We start from the raw sequence: 13,278 nt of genomic DNA, 5'->3' as shown, positions 1-13,278 counted from the left end.
AACAAAAAGCCAAGCCACTTACAAACTTGCATGTCAACTAAGTTGTCTCAGAAATCTTCCTTCATCAGTGGAAATCCCAACCTCACCCACTAAAGCCCTTCAAAAGGAACGCAGTTGGCACTGCATTTTGTTTGTGTTAAAAAATTTAGGCTATTACAGGCCAAAAAAGAGGGGGAAAAAGCCCTTAGAGCCCTTTGCAGAACGTGACCCTGTTGGAGCTCCCTTAATATTGTAAAGGGGGACTCAGGACTTAATGTTCTTCCCTTAATGTTGTAAAACAGGGACTCAGCTCAGAGACATTTGGGGTGCACTCTCCTGCAGCAGGTGACTCTGTCAGACAATCCACATCTGAGACGACGAAAAGTAACACAGGATTTTTTTATTTTTAAAATTATTTATGAGAAAAATACACCCACCTCCACCACCTCTACAATTCTCTGTCACATTTCTCCCTGCAGAACCACCCTGACAAGCACCACCAACCAACCTCACAGCCCTTCCTGCTCTGGTCCTCCTCCTGGGCTGGGTGTCAAACACAACACTCTCCCAGGACAGCGTCTGCTGACACATCCAATCTACCCAAAATGCTGCTTGGGAGGACCCAGTGATTCTGCTTTAGTGCCCTTTTTGCATTTAATTTACCATAATGACTGGCAGACATCCACCAGTACTATCAATCTGCTTACATAGCAGCCTCTATGTGTTCAGGATGACTACTCCTTCAACCTTTATTTCACCCAAATTCCTCCCAGTGAGCTCGTGCTGTCACTATCTGTCCCACCAAAATAAAGCAATTAAGGATCGTCCTACTGCTTTTACTATCCTACTCACCCCTTCCACCTTTCTGCCTTTTCGTAAGTTTTCTTGTACTCCCAAGTCTAAAATAAGAAAGCTTTGGATTCTTCATAAACAGTAAAAAATAAGACTAAAACCATATTTGTAGTCCCAGAGCTGGGGCTCCCTGTGCCACCAGTCACTTTGAAAGAGCTACATGAGTGAATACATTTCCCTTTTCACTCCCTTTGTGCAGCTGGTTGTCCCAGGTTTTGGCTCAAAATATGTGTGTGAGTGAGCAGGGCATCACTCATGGGCTTGGATTCTGTATATTTCTAGGCAGGGGTCAATGGATGCCCAGGATTATGAGATGCTGTGGCAGGTTGTATCTATTGTATTTTCCTTTTTATGAGTTATGGTGGTGCAAGAGTTGTTCCTGGACAAGGAAAAAAAAAAAACCAACTTCTTATTTGCATTTTTCCCACTTGAAGGGAAATCTAGAAAATAGGAGAGGATGTGCTCTCCCTGAGTAGCCCAGGCTATATTCATCTACATCCTGGGTGAGGTCTGAAATTCAGGAGGGGTGTGAAATGGCCAGAAAGAAGGAAATGAGCACAAAAAAAAGTAGTGAGGTTGACGCAGAAATCAAGTTTTGGATGTAAAAAATCGGGGAAAAACATGGATGATGAATTATATCAAATCCTTTTATTATTATTATATCTATCCTCCTATTATCTCCATCCTTCTTCTCATGTCACCAAAGGAGTCTGATGGAGTTGTGATGCCAACATCAGAAAATTGTCACAGCTCTGTACACACCACAGTTACCCATAACTCTGACTGAAACTGTGAGAAGAGACCTGTGGGTGCTCTCAAAACTTCTGCAGACCTTACATCAAGCTTCAAGTTAACAAGCAAAGCAGGAAAAAAAGCAAGTCATCTGTGATTTTGCAGCATAAGTGTCACACATGAAATCTCCTATTGTCTCGTCTGTTTTGGGGTCTCTTTCTTTTCTCTTTTATATAAGACAATAATGAATGTGTTACTATTTTATTCCTTCTTTTCAAGTGGATTTGGCTGACAAGGGACTGAGTTAATTTACAGAATACTGATATATTTCTTTCTTACTCATCCTAGGCTAAGCATGAAGATTTTACCTTCTTATTCTCAGCTGCCCAGGTACCTCCTTTTCTCATGGAATAAATGAGCAAACAAAAAAACTACCAGTTCCCTCTCTCCCTTTCAAATTTCTCTTCAAGTTAGGAGAAGCAAATAGGGACCTACTGCAAAAGCTGGAAATAAATTATAGCCAGAATGGCAAAAGCAAAATATTTCTCCTCTAAACATGTTGCTTTCCCTCTGTATGTCTTGGCAGCCTATGTCTCTGAAAACACCCACCTGAATTCTCTGCGCTCAACAGAGCAGCCCAAGGATAAACCCTCCAGTAAATCCTATGTGACTGAAGATATAGGAGCCTGCCTGTGAGTAAAAACATTTTAAATATGATTGCTATACCTGTAAGTAACCAAAGAGCCCTTTTGGAGCAAATAATTTCCTTGGAAACATCTGAGTCCAATCATCCAAGCCTGGGAGCCCAAATTTATGTAATACCACTGCTTTCCTCTCCTCATTGTCCATCCCCTGCCCCAAAAGAAAAGAGTTTACCCTGTCCATCTATCATTTAAATGGTAATGAGCTAAATGAATTCCACCTCACTTCTGAGCTTCAGAGTAAGCTTGGGTTTATTTATTCGTATAAAGGCACAAGAACCCATTTGACATTGCTGAACATGTCCCAGATTTATGGAAAATAAAACTGTACTAATCTCGCGCGTTTATTAGCTTTTCTGTCAGATGCCTCCATGAGTATTCAGAGATGTGAATTTGCCCTGCAGTTCTGTTCTGACTGGAACAGCATCTCCTGAAATGTAAATGTTATCTTAAGGTCATATGCTGATGAAAACCCCTGTTTTGCCAAAGTCTAATTTCTTGGTCACTTGACAAAGCAGCTGCTGTTCAGTTATATGGCACAAAGAATGCTATTAAAGAGGGATAAGTTACATGTTTGATTTGGCATATATTATACAGCTTCTAAAGATAAAAAATTACAATGCATGATTATTTTTCCTGATTTAGCTGAGTAAATAAAAGATCTCTCACAAATATGTGTACAGGAATGATACCTCTAAGTGAATTTGTTCATCTACACATTATGTAGCCCTCTGAGGGCTTCTGTGACTGCATTTTAAAGGATCAACACAAATATCCTAATGTGTGATGTAATTTATTTGCTAAATCATAGATTGTTAATGAGACAAATTTCTGATTTGAAGGAGAATACAGAGATTAGACAGTTGTAAATGTTCTGTGACAGCAAGCTCTGCAGCTGATGTACATTAAGGAAAATAAAAATTGCAAGGTTTAGGTAATCAACAGCTGGTGTCAGCTGGTACCGTACCACATCAGTGCCTCCAAGGTTGGTAAAGATTTTTTTTTTTAACCATCTGGTTATCTAGCATTGGTCAATGTCAGAAGGACAACACTGGAGGCTTCTGCTCCTGCTTTGGCAAACCAGGACAAATGCTTACTTGTGCAAGCAGGGAACATGCAGTGTGGGTCAAGAAGGACAATATGACATGTTTTAGGAGGTGGTGCTGTCATCCTCAGCCCTTTTAGTGTGCGAGAAATCGCTGACAGGGAAATCATGCAGCAGGGATGTAAGGTTTGGGTTACACAAAGCTCCATGTCCAGGAAGAGCTGGGGTATTGGAGCTGTAGCAGGGTTTGGTCTCCAGGTTTGAGCTCTGAGGAACCAGTTCTGGGAGCAGAGAGGCGTCTGGGAGCTCAGTGTCTGGTGATGGGTGGAGAAGGAATGTTGCCTGCACAGTGTTTGACCTTCATCTCACAAGGAAAAATGTCAAATATTCTCAGAAAAATATCAACAGTGTTTTCTCTTACCAAAAAATTGCTCCAGTGCAGGAATACATGGTCCTTTGCAATGAAGAATTTTAAAAACCCCTGGAGATTGGCATTTCTCTGGTCTCTTCTGCTTTCTTTTCCTCCCCTTTTAATTATGAAGTTCAGAGGGTTCCACGTGACAAAGATAATTTAGCATTTCAAATAAGACTTTATTTTGCAGGACATCCAGCATTCATTTAAACATTAACCCTCTCACACCTAAGGAGGTAGGAAAGTTATTCCAATGAGAAATAAGCATGAGCAAAAATGAAGCACTCACTGTCAGATAGGAAAATAACTCAGCAAAAATAAGATTCATCAATATTCAGGTCAAAGAAGGATATGCTTTTTCTAAAAACTTCTCTAGTAGGCTGGCAGGGGATATCGCTCTCCTGATTACTGACAATTTTGATAGGTCGCATCACAAGCTTTAGTTTCCAGAGGAAGATCTGGATCAGAAAAGCCATCTGCGTATATTTTAAAGTGTAAGGGAAGCATCCTGTGTTTAGTGATTGCACCATTCATTTCAGGGATATGTGATACTCCCAGTCAGCTGCAGATGAGGACGGATTTCCCTTCTTTGGAACGAGTAAGATTTTTTGCCAGGGATTGGGTGGGATTTGATCATTCCCCAGTGCAGCAGTTCTTTGTCTCAGTAGAGTTCCTCCACCATAATGAGAACATACTGCACTTTGTGTCTCTCTTATAAAATTTAATTCCCATGCTGAGGTTTCCTGCTCTTGCAATTTGCTTCTTCGAATTAGCCAAGACACCTCCCTGTGACACACAATTCTTGTGAAACTTGTTAGCTCTGCTTAAAATAGGTAAGTAGGCAAATAAATAAATAAATAAATAAATAAATAAATAAGCACGCTGGCATTCATTACTGAACTCGAGTAACAGCCCAGCAAAAAAATTAAGCAATAAAACCTCCACAGCATAAACCATCAATATTTGCAGTAAACCATGAGCTGAGAGAATGCTTGGTAAAATAGCTTCCACTCCTGAAATGCCATATCCTGGTTGGCAAAAACAAGATACCAGCTGAGCTAAAAGGGAATCCCAGTGTACCTGCACAGAATCTTGTCCTTGCTTAATGTAATTTCTCTGTGGACAGAGCACATTCCGGAGCTACAAGTATGGAAAGGAGAGATCATGAAAGGAGCCTGGCAAAGCACTGATGTTTATGTGCACCTACAAAGGCTTTATGCCACCCTCGTGGTCCCAAAGCACCCACTTAACATCCAGCTGACATCTAGGTGTAAAAAGTGAATGATAAGGCACTGTTCATGCTGGCTGCTCGGACATCATTGCTCTGCCCCTCCTTTATTTACTCCTGGTGCTGTTCCCATTGCTGTGTAGGGCTCTGCTCTTCCTCATCCCTAGGATGTGGGGACTTTAGGGCTGAAGGGATCATCTTGCTTAGAACACCTATGTCACAGCTTATTAAGTTTCACTCAACTCTTCCTGAGATTGATTCCAGTAATTGATGTCCTGTGAAAATTCTCCTCCAAGAGAGAGAGAGAGATCCAGCCTTGATTTAAAGGAAGGGTGAAATAGAGAGCATGCTGCTTTCCCAAGCATTTTGTTCTGGCTTGTAATCTTCCTCATTCTAAATCACCCTGGTCCTTCTCTGAGGGTATGAAAGAACCCTCTTCTAAATGGGTTCTTCTCTCCACACAAATATTTCCCCAGTAATCAAATTTACCTCTCCATCTTCTCCTTGTCTGTTTGAGTCTGAAAGGTGTCTCATCCTTGGGATTTTATTCTTCTGCCCTTGTGTTTTTCTGAGATTTCTCCTTTTGTTTTTAATTATACTTTTTTTTTGTTGTTTTTTACATTCTTAATACAAAGCAAACTGGAATGCATGTGGAATTACCATTTGAATCATGCTGAATTTGCACACAGGTGTAGGGCTGCAATAACATTCTGTTGAAGGGGGAATATGCACATGAGAAAGAACCATAACTTTTAACATTAAAAGGCCTGAAGAACAGTATTTACAGTGTTCTTGGAGCATTTAGAACATGTAAACATTATAGATCTATAGTTGTAGATGCACATTACGTCTGCAGACTAATAGCCATAGGAGTAGAGACATTTTTTCCTGTATTAGTGGGGGCTGGGCCTTCAGGTAAGTTTAGCTGACTAAAGCCAGTAAGAGAAAAAGAGATGGGCAAAACTTAGACGTTGGACGTGTCAAAAAAATGGAATCAATCAGGATCTTGCATTACCATGCAGAGTGGGATAACCAATGAGATAAGTAGCTTTCTTTGACTTATCCAGATACAGAATAATATTCAGCTCTTAGTGGAGTCCTCCTGCCCTGAACTCATGGTCAGAGAGAGGTTCCTGTCTGCTCTGAGATCTTTGCTGACAATTTGGATCTGGATCTCAGGTAAAAGCTCCAAACAGGCTCAGCGCCCAGCATCACCTAATTCTTTGTGCACTGCATCATCTTCATCTTCCAAGAAACATCATTCATATCCACCCATTCAGGAATTCAAAACATCATATTTATATCATGTTCCTAGCTCACTGACTGTATCATTTAGTCAAGATTTTAATTAAAATACTTCCACAACGTGTTGCTGTGAAGGCGTAATTACCTTGGCTTGAACTTCCTAACTCTCATTTCCCAGTTTTTGTCCAGGACACAACAGGCTTTACACAACAGAGCAGTACTCCTGATGGGGGGCTGGAAGTTACCCCTCAGACCAGGGTCAGCCACCTCTGCTGGGGTATTCCTCCTGTTATCACACCAATCCCCCCTCTCCATTCAGAGATCTCTACATGCCCTGGAAAAATTAGGAATGCTGAGAGTCTCAGCAAGGCATGGAGCTCAGGTTGAGTTACTCACCCACCATGACCTGTCCCATATAGGCATCCCTCACATTCCTTGCCTGCAGGAAGGTTGTCCCTTTCCCATGTATGAAATTTCATAACTGTTTGACAGTAACAGAATCTGCATTCTACATTCCTGCATGGACTGCAGCGCCTTTGGCTCTGCTAAAACATGTTTTGCCCAAATAAGCTGAACCTCACCAGTGATCTCCCTTCCGTGGACCCTGCAGTTATTTATACTTCTACCAATCTTCATCAGCTGCAAATTCTATCAGCAGAGACTTTAAACCTAATCCTGGGTTACTGATGAAAACATCCCATAGCCCCAGGCACCGGTATGGCTCTGTGGAGACACTGCTCAGAACGTCCCTGGCTCATGATGATTTGTCTGAATCTTCAGACCCGCTCTTTACCCTTTTGTTTATATCACCCTATGAGGCTTCCCCCCCCCCGCCACCCCTCACTTTCCAAAATAAAAAAATGATATTCAGAAATGTTCTTTACTACATCAGCTTGCTGGCAGCTCTGCTAGGAGCAGTGGGTTCCTATCCATGGGAAAGCACATTATTATGTTGAGCCACAAGTAAATTGAAAGGTGGAGGCCATTTCCTATGTTCTGACATAAATACACACAGATAGATAAACTAGTTCATAAAAACTTGTCAGTTCCTTTTACACATTTTGCACCCATATTGCAGATGGGTTTGGGGTTTATGTTTGTTTTAATATTTGTACTGTTCTTAAACAAATGGATTGGTTCCTTCTATGTGTTTTGCTTTAGCAGTGTGGTGTTAAACACATTCAAAATGTTTCAGTCAAGTAAAGATTTGACTTTGTCCAAAAAAAGCCCCAAACCACAGAACTATAGAAACAGCTAAGCACTGTAGCCATTCCCCAAATAGGGTGTTAGGATTTAGCTATAAACCTAAGCTGTTTAATATGGTTTGGGTTTATGCAGTAGGTCATGGTGGTTAATGCTTAGTGAGCTGAAACAAGAATGGAAGAAAATTATAATGGAAAAGCTTGGTTTGAAAAAAGTAACTTTGTAGATGACTATAAGGGGGATGATTGGATGATATGTGTGTACCACATATTTTGGCTAAGCTGGAATGCTTTGAAAGCCTTTCAGTTGATACAAGCATGATCATCTGAGCAGGACTTTTTAGCTCAAAACACTCCTAATGTTGAACTCTTGGCATGTGGTGGTGACAGCTGCAGAAGGCAGAGGGGGAGAAGGCAGCAGCGCCGTGCCTTTGTTATGGAGAGCAGCAGCACAGGGGAGGCAGAATTGCCTAAATCAGTATTGTGTCACTTGTGGGGGGACCATGACAGCCTGATCCAGCTCAGAGCACGAGGCCTCAGCACTGCCACGCCCCTGTGTGCACTCAGACACGTACACACTGCCAGACTCCAGCACTTCACAGGCTCACACCGTATCCAGAGCTGGAAGGGACCCTCATGTGTCTTGTACCTTGTCATCAACCAGAGTCATGTCTCCACCACGCCAGTACCTCAGCTTTGTGAACTTAAAACCCAAAAACCCAGGGAATTTGGTGATGAGTGCAAATTCATTAACCCCATGGCACTAACCAGCCAAGATGGTTCCAGAGGTAGTTTGGTCTCTCTCTATACCAACATCCAAAGAGCCCATACATAAATAGCTTCTAGAAAATAATGCATCAGGTTCTATTTGTTCATAAAGGGCATTTGGCCTTATCAGTCCTCCTCCAGGCAGCCTGTCAAAGCATTCTCTCAAATCTCTCACTAGAAATAACTGTATTACAGACACCCCCAACAGCCTGATTACGGGAGAGAACCCAAACCACCCTCTCTGTGTGAAATGCAGAGGAGAAAAATATGTGGCCCATATGGTGATAAGCATTTCTAGACACCAACTTGGGGCAGTCCACGGGCCCACCTGTCATCACATCATGCCTCTGTGTACCTCTGAATAACCTGATGTTCCTGTGCAGTGGCCAGGGACAAGCAGGTTCCCAAATACTGCCTTGAGCTTTACCCTGGCTCCATGGGGCTTTCCAAAGGGTCCATCAGTGGGATTCAGGCTGAATGGCAATAATGGGAGTAGCCTCACCAGGTGGCTCAAGGGTTGGGTTTAAGTGGGGTGAACAACAGCCAGCTCTCACTCTAACTGGTGAGTTGGGAAAGTTTGAAAAAAAGAGCCTAGTGAATGCAATGCATAAAATGTGGCAAAAACAACAAATGTAAAATACCATTTTAGTTATTTTCAGATCAAACTGGCTACCAAAGAAATAATGTTTTCATATTCCAATGCTATCTCCATGCAAAGACTTTTTCTCACACTGCTTTCTGATGGCAGGAGGACCTCAGGAGAAAACACCTGAGATAGTGGAAGAATTACTTCTGATTCCATCCTCTGCCCTGGCAGTTATGTGTAAAATTCCCTCCTAGCACAGCAGAACTGGCTTTAAAAGGTTTCTCAAACAAATAAAGCAGTAAAGACATTATTTTTAATATCAGTGCCTGCTCATCACAGCTCATTCAAAGGTGAATTTTGTCTGACCCTGGGACCACCTAACAGGGTGGTGCATGATTTTGAATAATAACCTTAATAGCCTTAATAATAATGATCTGATACCCAATGTGCTAGACCTAAGATAACACCTCAGGACCTGACTGTTTTTGTGGTATGGATTCACATTTAGTCCCACGAGTGTCTGGGCTCCTATTTTTTTTTTTTTTTTACAGCCTTGAAATGGCACAAGTATGAGCTGATTTCCCTTCTCTGGTTAGTCATGAGGCCTCCCTCTATTTAACAGATCACTTGTACAGCTCTTATTAAAAAGCAACACCCTAACCAGTGGTGACGACACAGCTCTCACATCCTTCAGACCCTCTTTCCACCTTCCTCCCCTTATTTGCTCTGACAGCACTTGACTGTGTCAAAAGCCCAAGTTTTAGCGACACGGTCTCCCTTCCCATTTAATATTTTAGTACAGGAACAGCTTTGCTTTTATAAAGATGTGGTTTAGTCCTCAAGTCATCCAGGAATATCACTGGCATCTCAAGTGCAGCATCCCACCTCCAAGCCAGCAGCAACTTGCTGGAGAGGCTGTTAGCCCATCACACGTTCCTTGATGTTCTGGACTCACGCTCTCAGGGGAACCCATTAGCATTCACGCTCTCAGGCAGTCCTCTCCTCCCCTGTTAGTAATTACCCAGGGAGGGGGTAATTAAAATAGGTTCTGAGGCTATGAAGAACCTCTGTCTGCCTTCACTACTTGCAGAGCCAAATGAGAACTTTAATGTACATTTGGAGAAAACTCCTGAAGGGGTTTTGCACCTTTGTCATGTTCTTGTCGTCATTAAGCACGATCTAATCCTCCATTTCAAGTCATTAGCCTGAACAGAGGCAAATTTTGAAATGTGACTGCAACACAGAAGCAGTAAAATTTCCCTAGATACCTGATGAAGTTCCATCATTATAAAATGGATAATGTCATGGGGATGGACAAGACTGTGGGAACTAGGGGCAGTCTTTTCCTATGGAATTCCATCCAAATTACTGAATCTCTGCTTTTTGTTTTTGTCACAGAAAATGAAAAGGTTCCTTTCATCCAGCCACCAGTCAGAGAGATCTTGGGCAGGGAGGTGTTCTCTGCCCAGTGCATTTGCCCTGTGCTGCAAACACCCAACAAGAGCACGGGGGTTGCCACCTCTCCAAACGAGCCCTGTTGGCTGAGCCAGGCAGGGAAGCACACAGGCTAATGAGCTGTGTGAGATGATTTCAGCACAACTCACCAGTGGTGGCCTGAGAGCTACCAGGGCTCTGCTCATCCCTGCTGGTGGCCTCCTGGCCCTCCTGGCAAAAAGCACAGCAGGTGGGTTAGCAGAGCACCAGCCTTGCTGCAAAAACCCTGTGGGAAGTCCCACAACATTTTGGGAAGGGCTGGTTCAAATTCAAGCCCCAGCACCTTCACAGCCTGTCCTAAATCTGAACTGAGATGACTTAAACAATCCCTTAAAAGATTCTAAAGATTGGAAATCTTAGGCCTGCCTCTCTTAAAAGCTGTCATTCAACTCGACCTAGGGGGAAAAAATAAAAAAAAAATGAAAGAGCAGATGAAGCAACTGAAAATAAATATGCTTCCCATTTTTCAAAATTTGATCTCTTTTTTAACTAAACCCTATATTATTCATGCGCTGTATATTTTATTGCGGTTAGTTTCAAAGCTGTTGGAAATCACAGATCAGTCCCTCAACCACGATGTCTTTATTATGCACACATAAATCATGCATGGAAGGGCCCTGACAGCTGACGACAACGTAAACTCTCAGGAAGCAAAGCCCCTAAGCCATGTAAAAAATGTATGTCATGGAAAAAAGAAGCATGTCATCTTTATTTCCTTTTTATGGATATTTTTGTCTTGTCATTATCAAGGAAGATTTTTTTTTCCCTGCACTTCTGTCTAAATGTAGTTAACTCAGAGGTAATTTGCAATGGTGTTTCAATGACACAAATGGAGAACCCTTCCCCACATCTGCCTGCATCTTCAAGGATGAGGGTGTTGTAATTATACAGCTCCTGTTTCACCAACAGCTCTGCTGTACCCAATATGGTTCAAAAGGATTTCGGTGAAATGCAGAAGTTCATTGAATTGTTAGGAGCATTTGGGTGCTATAAGACTCATGTAAATTGTATTAGAGTTGGGTTTTTTTGAAGCCATGGGTCCACTGCAAGATTTGATCAGGTTATTGTGGGGCTTTTTTGAGCAGGGGAAAAAAGAAAACACCAACAAAACACAAAAAACCCCAAGGATTCCCTATTTTTTGGTGCTGTAGCTGAAAAGCAGAATAAAGTGCTAAGGGGAAATACTCAGCTAAGAGAGAGAAAGAAAGAAGGAAAGAAAGAAGGAAAGAAAGAAAGAAAGAAAGAAAGAAAGAAAGAAAGAAAGAAAGAAAGAAAGAAAGAAAGAAAGAAAGAAAGAAAGAAAGAAAGAAAGAAAGAAAGAAAGAAAGAAAGAAAGAAAGAAAGAAAGAAAGAAAGAAAGAAAGAAAGAAAGAAAGAAAGAAAGAAAGAAAGAAAGAAAGAAAGAAAGAAAGAAAGAAAGAAAGAAAGAAAGAAAGAAAGAAAGAAAGAAAGAAAGAGAGGAAGAATATTTGCAGTAGCAGTTGACATTTTCTGTTTCTGAAAGGTGCGTTTTTCTTTTTACTTACTTGATTCTTTTTTATAGGTATGAAGTTCAGTGAATTTGCTTCTTTAATAAAAAATTTTTTTTAAGAAAACTTTTAGATAGTCATAAGTAGCAAATTGTGGCAGATTGAAAAAAAAAAAGAAAATCTTTTGGTCAGAAAGTAAAAAATAACCTTACAAACATAAAATTGGAGAAAGTACCTAATGGAGCACTGAATGACTGTCTATACATTGGGCTAAGGACAAAATTTCAAAAAAATATTGACAGACCAAAAAAATCTCTGTTTCCAACTATGAACACTGAGCTTTCAAAAGCAGGGCACTTTAGACAGACTGGTGAGCTCACATGTCAACACCTGAAGAGCAGTGATCACCTAATAACCACCCACCCCTGCTGCTATATTTACTAAATAAAAAATATTTTTATTTATTTAGGCGTTGTCCTGTGTGTTGCCACTGCCTGATGAAAAGGTGCCTCCTAACTCAGTGAGAAGAAATTGCACCTTTTTCCCCAGCAGCACCTCAGCTTTGAGCTGATCTTCTCAAGCATCCTCCTCTGCTCACATCCACCTTCTACGTCCATCTTAAAGCTGTAGGGGGTCTCCCATTTATTGAACAACTAATTTTCTTTAGATGCAGGATAAGACAGGCACCTACATACAAACCAAGGGGGAAATCCTTAAGGTTGGATATCAGGAAAAGGTTCCTCACCCTGAGGGTGGTGGGGCACTGAACAGGCTCTCCAGGGAATGGTCACAGCCCCAGTGCTGCAGGAGCTCCAGAAACATTTGGACAATGCTCTCAGGCACAGGGTGGGATTTTTGGGGTGTTTGCGCAGGGCTGTGAGCTGGACTTGATGATCCTTGTGGGTCCCTTCCAACTTGGGGTATTCTGTGATAACGCCTTTGTTTCCTCTCAGCTGTTGGTGGCATTGTTGATATCTCCTCCTGCCTTGTCCTCATTGCTCCAGCATGCAGTGGTCGTGATGTGGGGGCCTCCATCACACAAAACTCAGCCCAAACATCAAAGAGTGCAAGGCCACAATTCACAGAATCACAGAGTCATTAAGGCTGTGTCATTAAGGAAAAGGATGCTAAGATTGTAGAGCCCAAACTTTAACCCAGCTCCACTGTGTTCACCACTAATTCACCTCATTCTTCTACTGCTGATTTAGTCCCATTTTCTCTAAAGCATCTCAGCACTACAGAGTTTTTTCTCAAAGAAATCCCACCTGCTGTGTCTTGGTTCATTGGGGAATCCTCTTTTTGGGAAGCCACCATAAAGAACCAAGAGCGGCAAGCGAACACCGTGCTGCCTGTTCCTCAGAGAACCACACAGAGAAAGGAACAGCAGATGTATAATTCTGTCTGTGGGGGGAAGCTCAGAACTAGCTAAGATGTTAGTTGGTGCTTTTATCCTCTTGCCTATGCAAATTAGTGGGGTTCAGAACTAAATGGAAATGTGTTAAAAGGAAATCTGAAAGCAGGATCTGTTTCACACACTAGTCCTGCTCCCTTCCTTTGGAAAGACA

Source organism: Molothrus aeneus, chromosome Z, assembly GCF_037042795.1.
Source record: "Molothrus aeneus isolate 106 chromosome Z, BPBGC_Maene_1.0, whole genome shotgun sequence".
Taxonomy (NCBI): domain Eukaryota; kingdom Metazoa; phylum Chordata; class Aves; order Passeriformes; family Icteridae; genus Molothrus; species Molothrus aeneus.
Note: the sequence above shows the minus strand (reverse complement) of the source record.